At 38.4% G+C, this 14,946-nt stretch overlaps 1 protein-coding gene and 1 pseudogene across 2 annotated transcripts in view; both read left to right on the top strand.

The window, feature by feature from the left end:
* The window catches only part of LOC309628081 (NACHT and WD repeat domain-containing protein 2-like), a 128,354-nt gene that overhangs the window by 62,552 nt on the left and 50,856 nt on the right, over nt 1-14,946 (top strand). The gene's annotated exons all lie outside the window — the stretch shown is intronic.
* LOC309628083 (guanine nucleotide-binding protein G(I)/G(S)/G(O) subunit gamma-5 pseudogene) lies at nt 3,518-3,912 on the top strand (annotated as a pseudogene). The gene has a single exon. The product of its transcript is annotated as a guanine nucleotide-binding protein G(I)/G(S)/G(O) subunit gamma-5 pseudogene (transcript).

Below are 14,946 nucleotides of genomic sequence, written 5' to 3'. Positions count from 1 at the left end.
AAGGGAGAGAGCGCTTCCTCACAATAGAAAGTTAATTGATAAATGTAAAAAATGATAGAAATAGAAAATCATTATTTGCTAACTGTAATAATTTGAGGCAAGGATCTTCAATAGATGCTCTAACTAGTGGATGAAAGGTTGAGGAACAACAGGACACTTTATAGTCTCAAAGTATTTCCGTACAAGATACCTATCAATTACAAAAGAAAAATAGCTATTTTATAAAGCAGAAAAATTGTAATCACTCTGGTGTGATGGTGGTGGTGGTACAAGCCAACTTTTACTGAAAAGTTACTGTGTGAGAAGTACTTTATATTGATTTAATCCCAATGAGGTAGATAGTATGGACATTCTGAGGTTTTTAAAGGCTTATGATCTAGCCCTGGATATGCCCTTGATGTTTAACCAAGCCAGTATTCAAACCCAGGATTCCTCTTAACAGCCGTACTATGCCAGCTCTTTCTCGTATATATAAAATCTGTCACTCAATTTCCCGTTAAATGTCTCTCCTTTGTGCCCCTTCTTTTCCCGCTGTAATCAGGGCATAAGCTCTCTTTACCTTGTGTATGGATTACTGCCACAGTTTCCAAGTGATCCTCCCTATTCCTGTTTCTTCTTTGTCATATCTGCCGTATGGAGTGTTTCCCTTTGTATCTTTCCGTAAGATCACATTTATCATGTCATCACCATGCCTACTTCATCAAATCCACATCCCTCGTTTTCAAGACCTTCAGTAATTTGGTCCCATTACCATAATTTGATTCCCTATCCCATTAGGAAGTTTTGTTCACAGACCTCTACCCCCTAAGCTCCAGGTGGTCTTGTCCATCAGGAAAGCTCTCTTTTCTACCCTATTCTTTTTCTGAATTCTACTCATTTTCAAGTCATAGCTTCTCCAAAATCTTTCCCCAGCTAGGGCCTCAAAATCAGTCTGGTGTCTAGAACGTGTTCCATTCAGTTTAATATGGAATTGTTTTCTGTTTTCTACAGGTGCCTTAGTTTTGACTCTGTCTAAAGCAAGTTAGTTTGCGTTGGGGACCATGCAGTGTTTTGTTTCCCCAACACCCAGCTGAGTGTTGGGTACATGGTAGAGTCTGAACAAACGGAGAACTGGCTGACTGATGAATTACTCTAAACAGACAGGTCAGCCAAGTGCAGGGAGACCCCTGTAAGTAAGTAAGTAAGTAAGCTGCATTTTGGACATGGTATGAAAATGTTTTTCTTGGAGTTGACTGAAGTGGATGATGAATTGCTTTTGTTCTGTATGTTCCTCTGTATGTATTCTTTCCTCTCCCATTTGATTACGAGAAATAAATGCTGTTGACCCCCAAATTCCCAGAACATAGAGGAACAGCAAGAGACTGATAATTTATGGACTAATTATAATATAACCCCGTACATCGTACAACAAACTACACTACTTGGTGTTCCTCTAACACATCCTGAACTTCTTAAGCCCTCCTCATTTTCCTCATGCTGCTACTCTTCTAGAAGATATTTCTTCCTTTCTACCTGAGAAAATCTTGTCTATATTTCAAGTCCTAACTTAATTGTCATCTTCTCTGATAAACTCTCCCTGATCATTAGACAAAATTAATCATTCCTCTCTTCCTGCTTTAGTAGCGTTTTGCTTATCCCTTTATTCTAGAACTTGCTATGCATTACTGGGAACCCCATTCTTAGCTGACTGCTGTCTGGCCCCAATATATTGTGAATGCTGAGGGCAGTAGTTGTGGCACACGGGCTCAGTAGTTGTGGCTCACGGGCTCTAGAGCACAGGCTCAGTAGTTGTGGCACACGGGCTTAGTTGCTCTGCGGCATGTGGGATCTTCCCGAACCCAGGCTTGAACCCATGTCCCCTGCATTGGCAGGTGGATTCTTAACCACTGCACCACCAGGGAAGCCCAGGATCTAAGGTTTTATTCTCATCATGCTATTTTTATCTAAGATTGTTTTAAATTTTATTTATTTGGTTGCCCTGGGTCTTAGTTGCAGCACGTGGGCTCCTTAGTTGAGGCTCACCAGCTGCTTTGTTGCGGCATGCAAACTCTTAGTTGCGGCATGCCTGTGGGATCTAGTTCCCTGACCAGGGATCAAACCCGGGCCCCCTGCATTGGGAGCGCTGAGTCTTAACCACTGCATCACCAGGGAAGTCCCTATCTAAGACTTTTTAATTCTACCTTTTTAAGCCCCAATATTAAATGTTATTATTTTATGTTACTAGTTTTTAAAGTATAATTGACATACAACATTATTAGTTTCATTGATACAACATTCTATTATTTTCTTTGTTTACATACCCAGAAGTGGAATTGCTGGGTCATATGGTATTTCTATTTTTAATTTTTTGAGGAAACTTCATATTGTTTTCCACAGCTGCACCAATTTACATTCCCACCAGCAGTGCATGAGGGTTCTTTTTTTCTACAGATCCTCACCAACACTTGTAATTTCTTGTCATTTTGACAAAAGCCATTCTGACAGGTGTGAGATGATAACTCACTATGGTTTTGGTTTGCATTTCCCTGATGATTAGTGATGTTGAGCATCTTTTCATCTACTTATTGGCCATCTGTATGTCTTCTTTGGAAAAATGTCTATTCAGATTCTCTGCCCATTTTTTAATTGGATTGTTTGTTCTTTTGTTGTTGAGCTGTATGAGTTCTTTGTATAATTTGGATATTAACCCCTTATTTGATACACGATTTGCAAATATCCTCTCTCTTTTTGCTTCCTTGTTGGTTTCATTGGTGTACAGAAGCCTTTTAGTTAGATGTAGCAACTAATTTATTTTTAGGCTTAGCTGTATATCTACCAGTTTATTTACACACCAATACTTCTTGCATCTCAAATTTTCTTCTACCTGAAATAAATCCGTTAGAATTTCCTTCTAAAGAAATAAGCCACAGAATAGAGAGCTCAGAAATGAACCAACATTTATATGGGCAATTAATCTACAACAAAGGAGGGAAGAATATACAGTGGGGAAAAAGACATCCTTTTCAGTAAATGGTTTTGGGAAAACTGGACAGCTACATGCAAAAGAATCAAACTGGACTACTCTCTCACACCATGCACAAAAATAAATTCAAAATGGATTAAAGACTTAAATGTAAGACCTGAAACCATAAAGCATATAGAAGAAAACATAGGCAATAACTCTTTGACATCAGTCTTAGTAATATTTTTTTGAATATGTTGCCTCAGGCAAGTGAAACAAAAGCAAAAATAAGCAAATGAGACTACATCAAACTAAAAATCTTTTGCACAGTGAAGGGAACTATCAGCCAAATGAAAAGGCCACCTACTGAATGGGAGAAGATATTTACTGACAATATATCCAATAGGGGGTTAATATCCAAACTATATAAAGAACTTGTACAACTCAACATCAAAAAACAAACAACCTGATTAAAAATGGGAAGAGGATCTGAATAGACATTTTTCCAAAGAAGAAATACAGATGACCAACAGGCAAATGAAAAGATGTTCACCATCGCTAATCATCAGGAAAATGCAAATCAAAACCACAATGAGGGCCGCTCCGCCGTCCCGCCGTCTGGCCCTGCAGACCCACCACCGATCCACCGACGGATTGCCCATCTGCCCAGCTCTCGCGTGTGCCATGTCTGGTTCCTCCAGCGTCGCCGCTATGAAGAAAGTGGTTCAACAGCTCCGGCTGGAGGCCGGGCTCAACCGCGTGAAGGTTTCCCAGGCAGCTGCAGATTTGAAACAATTCTGTCTGCAGAATGCTCAACATGACCCCCTGCTGACTGGAGTATCTTCAAGTACAAATCCCTTCAGACCTCAGGAAGTCTGTTCCTTTTTGTAGTAAAATGAATCTTTGCAAGGTTTTTAAACCACTTTTCATAAACCGGTGAATATTCAAAGGAAAGCTAAATCTGAAGCCTGTACAAAAAAAAAGCCTGTCTCTATAACACGTGCCATACTATACAAACTTCAACTTTTGTCAGTCTACCTCTCTGAATATTCATGAATTTCTGTTTCACAAGGGTAATTATTTTATATACACTGGTGGCAGCATACAATAAAATACTTAGTATAAAAGTTAAAAAAAAAAAAAAAGAAAACCACAATGAGATATCACCTCACACCTGTCAGAATGGCTATTATCAAAAAGACAACAAGTGTTGGTGAAGATGTGAAGAAAAGGAAACCCTTGTGCAGTGTTGGTGGGAATGTAAACTGGTGCAGCCCCTATGGAAAACGTATGGAGGTTCCACAAAAAATTAAAAATACAACAACCTTATCCAGCAATTTCACTCCTGGCTATTTTATCCAAAGAAAATGAAAGCACTAATTAGAAAAGATATATGCACCCCTATGCCCATTGCAGCATTATTTACAATAACCAAGATATGGAAGCAACCCAAGCACCCATCAGTAGATGAATGGGTAAAGAAGATATGGTGTGTGTGTGTGTGTGTATGTATACACACACACTAATCAAAATAAGTCAGATAGAGAAAGACAAATACTGTGTGATTTCACTTACAATGTGGCATCTGGGAAACAAAACAAATGAACAAACATAACAAAACAGTATAGATACAGAGACCAAACAGGTGTTTGCTAGAGAGGAGGGGTGTAGGGAGAGGAAAGAAATAGGTGAGGGAGACTGAGGTACTAACTTCCAGTTGCAAAATAAGTGAGTCACAGGTATGAAATGTACAGCATGGGGAATATAGTCAGAAAGTATGTAATATCTTTGTATGGTGATGTATCTTAACTGGACTTATCGTGGTGATCATTCTGAAATGTATAGAAAAAAATCACTATACTGTGTAACAGGAACTAACATGGGTTAGTTGTAGGTCCAGAAGCAAACAAACTCACTCATAGAAAAAGAGACCAGATTTGTGGTTATCAGAGGGAGGGGTGAGCAATGGATAAGACAGTCAAAATGTACAAACTTCTAAGATAACTAAGTACTAGGGATGTAATGTACAACATGGTAAATATAATTAACACTTTTATATATGAAAGAGTAAATCCAAAGAGTTCTCATCACACACAAATTTTTTCTATTTCTTCAATTTTGTATCTATATGAGATGATGGGTGTTCATTAAACTTGTGATAAGCATGATGTATATAAGTCAAATTATTATTCTGTATACCTTAAACCTATATATTGCTATATGTCAATTATGTCTCAGTGAAACTGGAAAAAATAAAATAATTGATATGAAACAAAGAAGGCAGGAAACTCACTTTTTGTTTTTCTAAAAATATCCTCTTTTGCCAAAAGATTACTTTGTTGCTTATTTAATTCTAGGCTGACAGTCTAGACATTTCTTTTTTTTTAAATAGATCTTTATTGGAGTATAATTGCTTCACAATACTGTGTTAGTTTCTGTTGTACACCAAAGTGAATCAGCCATATGCATACATATGTCCCTGTATCCCCTCCCTCTCGAGCCTCCCTCTCATCCTCCCTGTCCCACCCCTCTAGGTCATTGCAAAGCACCGAGCTGATCTCCCTGTGCTATGCTGCTGCTTCCCACTAGCTAACTATTTTACATTTGGTAGTGTATATATGTCGATGCTACTCTCACTTCGCCCCAGCTTCCCCCTCCCACCCCATGTCCTCAGGTCCATTCTCTGTGTCTACATCTTTATTACTGCCCTGCCAATAGGTTCATCAGTACCATTTTTTTTTTTTTTAGATTCCATATATGTGTGTTAACATAACGGTATTTTTCTCTTTCTGACTTACTTCACTCTGTATAACAGACTCTAGGTCCATCCACCTCACTACAAATAACTCAATTTTGTTTCTTTTTATGGCTGAGCATTATTCCATTGTATCTATGTGCCACAATGGAATATCCATTCATCTTTATCCATTCATCTTTATCCATTCATCTGTTGATGGACACTTAGGTTGCTTCCATGTCCTGGCTGTTGTAAATAGTGCTGCAATGAACATGTGGTACATGTCTCTTTTTGAATTATGGTTTTCTCAGGGTATATGCCCAGTAGTGGGATTGCTGGGTCATATGGTTGTTCTATTTTTAGTTTTTTAAGGAACCTCCATACTGTTCTCCATAGTGGTTGTATCAATTTACATTCCCACCAACAGTGCAGGAGGGTTCCCTTTTCTCTGCACTCTCTCCAGCATTTGTTTCTAGATTTTTTGATAATTGTCATTCTGACTGGTGTGAGGTGATACCTCATTGTAGTTTTGATTTGCATTTCTCTAACAATTAGTGATGTTGAGCATCTTTTCATGTGCCTCTTGGCCCTCTGTATGTCTTCCTTGGTAAAATGTCTATTTATGTCTTCTGCCCATTTTTTAATTGGATTGTTTTTTTGATACTGAGTTCCGTGAGCTGTTTGTATATTTTGGAGATTAATCCTTTGTCTGTTGTTTCATTTGCAAATATTTTCTCCCATTCTGAGGGTTGTCTTTTTGTCTTATTTATGGTTTCCTTTGCTGTGCAAAAGCTTTTAAGTTTAATTAAGTCCCATTTGTTTGTTTTCATTTTCATTACTCTAGGAGGTGGGTCAAAAAAGATCTTTCTGTGGTTTATGTCAAAGAGTGTTTTTCCTATGTTTTCCTCTAAGAGTTTTACGGTGTCTGATCTTACATTTTGGTCTTTAATCCATTTGGAGTTTATTTTTGTGTATGGTGTTAGGGAGTGTTCTGATTTCATTCATTTACATGTAGCTGTCCAGTTTTCCTAGCACCACTTATTGAAGAGGCTGTCTTTTCTCCATTGTATGTTCTTGCCTCCTTTGTCATAAATTAGGTGACTATATGTGCATGGGTTTATCTCTGGGCATTCTATCCTGTACCACTGATCTATATTCCTGTTTCTGTGCCAGTACCATACTGTCTTGATTACTGTAGCTTTGTAGTATAGTCTGAAGTCTGGGAGCCTGATTCCTCCAGCTCCATTTTTCTTTCTCAAGATTGCTTTGGCTATTTGGGGTCTTTTGTGTTTCCATACGAATTGTAAAATTTTTTGTTCTAATTCTGTGAAGAATGCCATTGGTAGTTTGATAGGGACTACATTGAATCTGTAGATTGCCCCGGGTAGTATAGTCATTTTCACAATATTGATTCTTCCAATCTAAGTATATGGTATATTTCTCCATCTGTTTATGTCATCTTTGATTTCTTTCATTAGTGTTTTATAGTTTTCTGAGTACAAGTCTTTCGCCTCCTTGGGCAGGCTTATTCCTAGGTATTTTATTCTTTTTGTTGCGATCGTAAATCGGATTGTTTCCTTAATTTCTCTTTTTGATTTTTTGTTGTTGGTATGTAGGAATGCCAGAGGTTTCTGTGCATTAATTTTGAATCCTGCAATCTTACCAAATTCAATGATTAGTTCTAGTAGTTTTCTGGTGGCATCTTTAGGATTTTCTATGTATAGTATCATGTCATCTGCAAGCAGTGACAGTTTTACTACTTCTTTTCCAATTTGTATTCCCTTTATTTCTTTTTCTTTGATTGCCATGGCTGGAACTTCCAAAACTATGTTGAATAATAGTGGTGGGAGTAGACATCCTTCTCTTGTTCCTGATCTTAGAGGAAATGGTTTCAGTTTTTCACCATTGAGAATGATGTTTGCTGTGGGTTTGTCATATATGGCCTTTATTATGTTGAGGTAGGCTCTCTCTATGCCCACTCTCTGGAGAGTTTTTCTCATAAATGGGTGTTGAATTTTGTCAAAAGCTTTTTCTGCATCTGTTGAGATGATCATGTGGTTTTCATTCTTCAGTTTGTTAATATGATTGTATCACATTGATTGATTTGTGTATATTGAAGAATCCTTGCATTCCTGGGATAAACCCCAGGAATTCGTGTGTGTGAGTGCGTGTGGCTTAATAGTCTTTGAAACTTTTAATTTGCTGAAATTCATTAGGGCTTGTTAGAAATTATGCTTCTCAAGCACTTGGGGTAACAGTGTGGCATGCAGTATCTTATTCACAGTTCCCTGAGCAGGGATCGAACCCGTGCCCCCTGTAGTGGAAGCATGGAGTCCTAGCCACTGGACCACCAGGGAATTCCTTGTCAGACTTTAAATAAAATGAATTTGCACTGCTAACCTACAAGAGGCCAAGCTTGTGATTACGAATATCAAGGAGGTTGTTTTTTCTTCCACCTAGTGTGAATGGTATAGCAGCAGGTTTTCTTGGTGATGAAGATTGATTTCTGATTCACCCTCAAACTGAAGGTCTTAGCTCTTTGGGGTCATGGCCTTTTGCAAGGATTTCCTGTTAGACTCACCACCTTGGGGCTCTGTGCTTTGTGTCCAATCTACCCTGCACCCACAGAAGACAAAAATCAACACTAGAGGTCACCAGGGCTTAGTGGGAAATAACCAAAAGCTGGCCTCAGAGATCCCTTATTTTCTGAGATTACTGCTTTCACTGTGCCTTGGGCCTCTGTGCATTGCTTAGTTTCATTCAAACTATGTGACACATTTTTAAATATATATTTTTAGATATTTGTATGCCATATTTGGGTTGTTTTAGTGTCATATTTGTGAGGGTTCTTTTCCACAATATAACCAGAAATAAGCCCAGCATTGTTAATCTTTTATAGTTTACTCTTTTTTCCTAAAGTGTATTGAGGTGTAGCAGTAATACAGTTAGTGAATTCCTACTGGGAACTTTTAAGAGTATTTGGATAAACTGGTGATTTTTTTTTTTTTAACTTAAGCCTTTATTTCTTTATTTTTGGCTGAGTTGGGTGTTCATTGCTCCACACGGGCTTTCTCTGGTTGCTGCAAGCGGAGGCTCCTCTTCATTGCGATGCGCGGGCTCCTCATTGCAGTGGCTTCTCTTGTTGCGGAGCACGGGCTCTAGGTGCATGGGCTCAGTAGTTGTGGCTTGCAGGCTCTAGAGCGCAGGCTCAGTAGTTGTGGCGCACGGGCTTAGTTGCTCCGCGGCATGTGGGATCTTCCCAGACCAAGGCTTGAACCCGTGATCCCTGCATTGGCAGGCGGATTCTTAACCCCTGCACCACCAGGGAAACCCTAAACTGGTGATATTTTTTAAATTACATTTTAACTATGGTTTTCCCTAAACCTTTAAAAACTGTCTTGAAAATTTGATCATTTTAAGAACTACAATGTGGGATAAGATCATGATTGTTGTAGCTACTTTACTATAAATCTTTCAGTGCTAAAAATTATCATAAGTAATAAAAGATGCTTTAATCTTTGATTCCCCAAATTGTTTGATAGGATAATTGCAACATTTATTGAGTATTTACCACATGCCAGGTGGTGTTGAAAGACTCCATCTAATCTTCACAACAACCTCATAAGCTTGATACTAGTAATTTTGATTCCACATGACAAATGAAAAAAAAAAAAAGACATCTTTTAATTTGCCTGAAATCACACAGCTAGCAGGTGAAGAGCTGGGATTCAGACACGGGAATTTTGGTTCTAGAACCACAGTTAGTCCCTCTACTGTCTTTTCTGTTTGATACCAGTTGGTGTACTTAACAGATCAGATAATGAGCAAGATTGACCAAAGTGTGCTTTAAAACTTCATTTCAATGATGGCACTGAAAAAATAATTGCAAAATATGCTGGGGTTCTGATAGGGACTGTGTTGGATCTGTAGATAAGTTTGGAGAATCTCGAGCCTGTAACTGGTGAGGATTGCCATGCTAACAATATTGAGTCTTCCCATCCATGAAGATGAAAGATCTCCTTTTAGATCTTTCTCTCAGCAAGGTCTTATGGTTTACAACGTATGTATTGCATTGCTTTTGTTAAATTTGTTTTTCAGTGTTTTATTATTTTAATGCTATTGTAAATGCAGTTTTTCTATTTCATTTTTGGATTGTTTATTGTGAGTATAGAGAAATACTGTTGATTTGTATAGTCTATCCAGCCACGTTGTTGAAATCGTTTATTAGTCATTGTATTTTTCCTCTGGATTCCTCAGGGTTTTCTACATACAAGACCTTGTCATCTGAGAATATTTTTTCTCCTTTTCAGTCTAGATGCCTTTATTTTTAATTTTTTCTTCACTGCACTGACTACAACCTCCAGTAAAATGTTGACTATAAGTGATAATGTGTTCCTGATCATAGGTGGAAAATATTCAGTCTTAAGCCATGAAACATGGTGCTAATTGTAGGGTTTTGTGTAAGTGCCCTTTATCAGGGCAAAGAAATTACTTTTTGTTCCCTGTGGTTGAATGGGTATTAGATTTTGGCAAAAGTTTTTCTGCATCTGTGGAGTGATCATATGGTCATGCCCTGTATTAGTGTGGCATATTCCACATTAAACTAACCTATCATTCTTGTACTATATCCCCTTTGGTGACAGTGTATATATAGCTGGGGTCAGTTTGCTAGTATCTTGCTAAGAGTTTTTGCCTCAGTGTTCATGAGGGATATATATTGGTCTGCAGTTTTTGTTTTGTGTTTTTTCTTTTGATGTTATTGTCTCATTTGGGGTTTAGGATAATATAGACTTAAAGAATGAGTGGAAGTGTTCCTTCTACTCTTTCCTGAAAGTGTAAGGGATTCTTTCTTTAAATATTGATATATCAGTTAAATACTCTGGGGTGGTGATTTTCTTTGGGAAGATTTTTAATAACTAATTGAAATTTTTTAACTTGCTGTAGATCTCTTCAGATTTTCTTTTCCTTGAGTCAGTTTCAATAATATCTGTTTCTAGAATTTGTTCATTTCACCCATGTTTTCTAATTTATTAGAAATAAAGTTATTGTTCACAGTATATCCTTATAAATTTTTTTTTAACTTCTGTAGCATCAGTATGCTACATGGCATTTCATTCCTAATTATAATAATTATGTATGAGGAAGTCCTTGCCTCCCATGAATTCACAAGTCTAATGAGGGGAGACAGACTAAAAATAAATAAATTAAAAATATTATATTTATAATAAAGTAAAATACATGATGTTATATAGGGGTGAACAAAGTGCTATGGGGTGACCAGGGCATGCCTGTCTCTGTCTAGTAAGCATTCACAAACCGTGCTGCCTTTGATTGGGACTCAGGAGGGTCGGAGTCTGCCAAGCAAAGGGGATGCAGTAGATAGGGGATTCTTGGCATGGAAAGCAGTATGTGTAAAGACAAGGCTCGGGTTCAAGTAATATCTGAAAAATACCCTGGAGGGTGCATGATAAAGAGCAGTAGAAGATAGAACTTAGGTCGAAGATACATTTACACCTGCTGAATATTCTGGCCTTGATCCTCTGGGCCACCAGATGCCAGCCAAGGTCTTTAATGATCAAATTAGTTTTCACTTTTGTTTTGTCTTAGAATTTATCTCCAGCAGCTCTGTGGAGCTTAAGACTGCAATGAGAAGGGACAGGTAACAGGTCAATCAAATAGGAGACTTTTGGACTCTAAGGGCTGAGAGATGGTGAGTACAAAAATAGAGAGTAGACAAAAAAGCCTAGCCAAATTCAAAAGAAGATTATGATAAAATTGACAGGATGTGGTGATATGGAAATAAGGAATGGTGAGGGTGATGGTTGGGCACAGAGGACTTGGAGGGCATGGAGAGGAGGTAGCCTCTGGGCAGCTGCCAGACAGGAAGTCAACCCAAACAACAACAAAAGTCAGATAAGATGTCCAGATGAATCATTGGCTAAGGGGCCAGGTAAAGAGGGAAAATCCAGGCAAGAGCAAACCTACAGAGACTTGGGAACCCAGGCTGGAATGACAGCTGTAGGTGGATCCTAGATAAGTTTTGTGAGCTGCCAAGAGGAAAATGACTTAATCTAACGTCCATGCTCTTAAGGTTGGGTGAGGTGGGACAGTAAGAAGTTCCAGTCCAACATGGTCATTTTGGCACTCTTATTTTTAATAAAAGCTTAGAATTAATCTAAACCCTGCTTGAAGTAGGATAATGATATTGACTGATAATTCTGCGCCAGCTAATGTTCTTCCTGCAGGTAACTCAGATACTACACAGAGACCGTCATTAATTCTGAAATCATAGAGGAATTATTTAGAAAGCAACTCTTTAAAAACCTCTTTAGTGCTGCCAAAGTGTTAATGCATCTTTTCAAAGCATTCAGGAACTGGACAGATACAAATGGATGCAGTGACTATGAAGAATAAATGATGACATACCTCGTCTTGATTTACACTTTTGTAAGAGGTCCCTTTTTATGTGTGACATTCTGTGACTTAATTTTTCCTATCCATGACATTCTAGTGTTTTTTAATTGCCAACCATCCGGATGTGCTGTCAGTATGAATCAGGTTTTTTGTATAATTAAGCCAGCTTATCTGTCACCCAGCATAATTAATCCATTCTATTTTAATTACTTTTCCATTTCCAGACCCAATCATCCTATATTAATACAAATATAGGAAAATCTGAGTCACTTTTGTAATATAAGTAATAATACAGAATGCCTGTCATATACTTCCCTCACATTTTAGATATTCATAATTTGATAAAATATTAGTATTTTGCCAGAAACACAGAAACCAGGAAAGATATCAGTATTTCAGTTCATTCACTTACTTCATGAACTCAACTTTCTAAACCCGATCATGTATTTCCTAGAATTTCACAGTCTTGATTCCATGTCCAACCAATGGCATATTGTAATGTAGGAAGGCTCTCTGTTTCTGGAGGTAATTGCTGAGACGCATTGCCTGTCAGCTCATTTTTATCCCCGGTGCCTGTGTGGGTTTTTTCACGTACTCCTTCCTTAACTGAGCATGACCCTAGTCACTGGGGATGCAGCAGCGAAAGAGACAGAAGAAGGTTCTGAGTCCCATTGAGCTCACGTGGCAGTGGGGGAGACACATAGTAAACAGATAATTATAGTGATGAGTAACGTGCAAAGAATTTGAAGAAGATGGTGTGATAGAGAGGGGTTCTGTAGCTGGAGGGCTCAGAGAAGGCCTCTCTGAGGAGGTGGCATTAAAGCTGACACTTGAATGACAGGAGATGACATGAAATGATCATGGGACTAAGCATTCCAGGAGGAAGTCATGGCTAGAGCAGAGGTCACCAGTGAGAATATAACCCAGGAACCAAATGAACGCCAGCGCTGCTTGAGTGACATGAACAGGGCAAGTGGTAAGAAATGAGCTTAGAGAAGGAGAGAACGTTCAAGGTAAGGAGTGGGGATTTCATTCCAAGCTCCATGAAGAGCTGCTGGAGGATTTTAAACAAGAGAGTGATGTGATCGGATTTATGTTTTTACATAAGATTGGTCTGGCTGCTCTGTGGAGAATGGATTGATGGAGGCAAGTATGGAAACAGCAAGATAGGGTCCAGTTGAGATATGAGTTTGGCTTGTACCAGAGGTGCAGAGAAGTAGATTCATTCAGGATTTATTTAGAGATGGATGGAGCAAGAGAACATATTTATGGGTGGCTGTTGAAGGGTGTATTATAGAAAGGGAAAAATCTGTCATGGATAACTGAGATTTTTGTTTGTTTGTTTCATAAATATTAGGACTTCAGCATCCCTTAACCATTCTGGGAAGCTCTTGCATTTGTCATTTTCAAAGATTGATTCTTTGCACAGTTGCATGTTTTCCATGGTTAGAGCAGACTATGGCATTTGGCTCTCTAAATTCAAATCCAGGTTCTCCAACTTAGTGGTCATATGACCTCAGGCATGTCTCTTAACCCCTTTATATTTGTTTCCTCTTATTTTAAAAATGGACTGATAATTTTACCTATTTCATAGGGTTTTTGACAGAAGTGACTAAGAAAATACACATAGAAAAACTTAGCACACTACTAGTCTACAGTAAGCACTCAGTAAATGTTAGTAATTAGATATTGCATTTCTGTCTTAGCCTCCTTACTATGACACATTCAGGTCTCCGGACCCAGTAATAAGAGTTATAATAACATTTTTAAGAAGCAAATTTCTGCGCATTTCATAACTTTTTTCATGTATTATTTGAATACTATTTTTTTTTAGAATATCTTACCAATAATCCTTGTTTAATATATTCCCAAATTCCACATCTGGTAGTATCTCTTCATTTTTAAAGTGACTTTTTGTTATTTGGGTCTTAAAAATCGGTAGCCTTTTAGAGAGATTGAATATCATCAGCTTTACTTCGAAGTTAGTGTTTTCAGCCCTTACAGTAGGGTGAGGGAGGCTGGGCACCTGATCCCAAGATTATATAAATCATGTGCTGATTATATAATCTGCTGCTTCCACCAGTGTCGTGATGGCACATGGGCACTGCTCAGGTGTACCCTCCTCAACGCGGTCTTCCTGCTTTCCCTTTGGACTTAGGTCCCTGTTGGATCTATGGGGGGAAAAGACCCTACTTGTTTGGATCACAGGGTAATCTCGAAGACCTTGTATTGAATCTTTGGTTCCCGTGTAAACACTGGTTCCTGTCACTCTGTCAAGCTGCCGCTGCATCTCAGACTCTTGGGATTGGTTGTTTGCCTCTCAAAACAGGCTTGAGAACAGTAGGAAAGTAGAGTAGGTCAACACGGCATATGGTTGAGTTTGCATGGACAGATGTGCTTGAGAATAACAAGGACAGTCTTTTAAATTGGTTCCTGAGTTATAAATGTGGTATGCAGATGTTTCATGGTTGTGGCTGGGATTGAGGTACATTTAGCAAATGGTCCTTTTCATGAGATAACACATTAACCTAATTTTTTAAGCTCTGATTCTTATCTTTCTCTGAAGTTAGCTGGGCGAGGACCATTCTCTTTGCTGTAAGCATCTTACAGCATCATCACTGATGTGGCGCACCGTCCAGCACAAGTGGCTGTAGAATCCCTTTCTGTGCAGAACATTCAACATTAAATACATACATATGTTATGGTTCTTCTGGTTTCAGGTTCTCTGTTTCTTCTCGTATTTTTTAATGACACGGATAATTTTTAAATATTTTATTTCGAAGCTTTTAACACACTGTGGCACATGTAAAACGATCCCCTCTCTGATATAACAGGTCCCTAAGCCCAGGGTGGG

Source organism: Balaenoptera borealis, assembly GCF_965194805.1.
Source record: "Balaenoptera borealis genome assembly, chromosome: 4".
Classification (NCBI taxonomy): Eukaryota; Metazoa; Chordata; class Mammalia; order Artiodactyla; family Balaenopteridae; genus Balaenoptera; species Balaenoptera borealis.
Note: the sequence above shows the minus strand (reverse complement) of the source record. Positions and strands in the feature narration are given on the sequence as shown.